This window comes from Trichosurus vulpecula, chromosome 4 (assembly GCF_011100635.1).
Source record: "Trichosurus vulpecula isolate mTriVul1 chromosome 4, mTriVul1.pri, whole genome shotgun sequence".
NCBI classification, from domain to species: Eukaryota; Metazoa; Chordata; class Mammalia; order Diprotodontia; family Phalangeridae; genus Trichosurus; species Trichosurus vulpecula.
This window is the reverse complement of record NC_050576.1, coordinates 193,290,385-193,292,878: the sequence shown is the minus strand read 5'-3', so window position 1 is coordinate 193,292,878 and position 2,494 is coordinate 193,290,385. Positions and strand designations below refer to the sequence as shown.

The window sequence follows — 2,494 nt, the reverse complement described above, 5'->3', positions numbered from 1 at the left end:
AGCTGGCACTAAAAACAAATGTGGGAAGGCCATCTGGAATAGAACAAGTATGCACAGAGGAGATCCATTCTGGAGACCACACCATTTTGTGAGCCTACTGAGGAAAAAATGTAGACCTTAAAACAAGAAAAAAAAAGAGCCTAAGAGAATATTACTATGAGCTAGGAAAGGTGCCTTGGGGCAGCTAGATGGCTCAGTGGATAGAGTACTAGGCCTGGAACCAGGAAGACCTAAATTCAAATCCAGACTCAGACACTTATTAGCTGTGTGACCCCAGCCAGTCACTTGACCCTGTTTGCCTTATTCCCCAGGAGAAGAAATTGGCAAACCATTCCAGTACCCTTGCCAAGAAAACCCCAAAGGGTCATGAAAAGTTGGACACAACTGGAAAAAAAAACTAAACAACAACAAAATGGTCAAAGAACAAGAATAGAAAGTTCTTGAAAGAATAAACATAAATGATCAAAAATCACCTGAAGCTCACTCAGTGGTAGCCGGCAGCACTTGTAGGCTACTTTGGACGTACCCCCTTTATTTGCCCCCTCCCTTCCCCTGGCTCTAAATTCTGAGACTGGAAGGGTGTGCAGCCTCAGATTAAACAAAAGCGGAAGAAATTTCTGCTTTTGTCATTGACAATGGCTCTGGCATGTGCAAAGCTGGCTTTGCTGGGCATGACACTCCTTGGGCTGCATTCCCCTCCATTGTTGGACACCCAAGACACCAAGGTGTCATGGTGGGAATGGGGCAGAAGGACAGTTATGTTAGTGATGAGGCCCAGAGCAAGAGAGGTATCCTGACTCTTAAATACCTCATTGAACATGGCATTGTTACCAACTGGGATGACATGGAGAAAATCTGGCATCATACCTTCTACAATAAGCTTTGTGTAGCTCCTGAGGAACACCCTGCTCTGCTTACAGAAGCTCCCTTAAACCCTAAGGCCAACAGGGAGAAGATGACACAGATTATGTTTGAGACCTTCAACACCCCAGCTATGTATGTTGTTATTCAGGCTGTGTTATCTCTGTATGCCTCTGGTCATACCACTGGTATTGTTATGGACTCTGGCGATGGTGTCACCCACACTGTGCCCATGTACGAGGGTTATGCCCTTCCCCATGCCATCTTTCATCTAGATTTGGCTGGCCGTGACCTGATAGACTACCTCATAAAGATACTGACAGAAAGAGGATACAGCTTCACTACCACAGCTGAAAGGGAAATTGTTCATGACATCAAGGAGAAGCTGTGCTATGTTGCCCTGGACTTCAAGCAGGAGATGGCCACTGCTGCTTTTTCCTCTTCCCTGGAGAAGAGCTATAAGCTTCCTGATGGCCAGGTGATCACCACTGGCAAAATGAGAGGTTCAGGTGGCCAGAGGCCCTCTTCCAGCCATCCTTCCTGGGTATAGAATTCTGTGGCATTCATGAGACCACTTTCAATTCTATCATGAAGTGTGATGTTGATATCCGAAAGGATGTATATGCCAACCCAGTATTGTCTGGTGGTACTACCGTGTACCTTGATATTGCTGACAGAATGCAGAAAGAAATCACAGCCCTGGCACCTAGCACAATGAAAATTAAGATCATTGCTCCCCCGAACGTAAGTATTCTGTCTGGATTGGTGGCTCTATTCTGGCATCTCTCTCCACCTTCCAGCAGATGTGGATCAGCAAGCAGGAATATGATAAATCCGGCCCACCCATTTGTCCATCACAAATGCTTCTAAATGGACTGCTAGCAGATGCATAGCATTGGCTGCATGAGTATTCACAAAGTAAAAATTTGCCCTGGCAAATATACACCTCATGTTAGCCTCATGAAACTGGAATAAGCCTTCTTTGAAAAGAAACTTCTCCGTGGGGAAGTTTGTATCTGACATTAAACAAATATCAGCACTTTTTAGATTGTTGAACCGTTACTGATTTGACCTCGTATTCAAGTTAACAGTTATTCCCTTGGTGTACATTTTAGCATACCTTGTATATATCTTTGATCTAAACCCTGATACAGGTCACTTCATTTTGACAGGTAAGGCTAAGAGTTAATTTCTATAGAGAATTGACCTGATAATATGACAATATAGCATCTGGCTGGTTGACACTCAACAGCTGTACAGTTTAAAGCATCAGATCTGTACAGGGTATCTAAAGGTCAGATTTCCAGCATCTAAAAGAACTGACTTGCAGAATTTCTCTCCTAAGGCTTGCAAGATATTATTAAATGTGTGTTGCATTTTGCCACCATTCTAGCAGGAATACATATTGAATCTAAGCCTTAGGAACCAGATTTTTTTCTTAACCCACTGTTTCCCCCCAATGTCATGGGGCTAAATTACTCAACCTTGAGTTGCAAAAAAGTTGGCATTTACAACCTGTAAATTTGTGTTAATTTATGTAAGATTTTTGTACATTGCCTTAATGTTCTCACATGACAGTAGAATACCAAAATTTGTAAGTCATCCTAAGAGTTGAGAATTGTAATGCTCAACA

At 42.9% G+C, this 2,494-nt stretch overlaps 1 pseudogene; it reads left to right on the top strand.

Moving 5' to 3' along the window:
• Positions 1–607: 607 nt before the first annotated feature.
• On the top strand, positions 608–1,731 carry LOC118846664 (annotated as a pseudogene).
• The last annotated feature ends 763 nt before the right edge of the window (positions 1,732–2,494 follow it).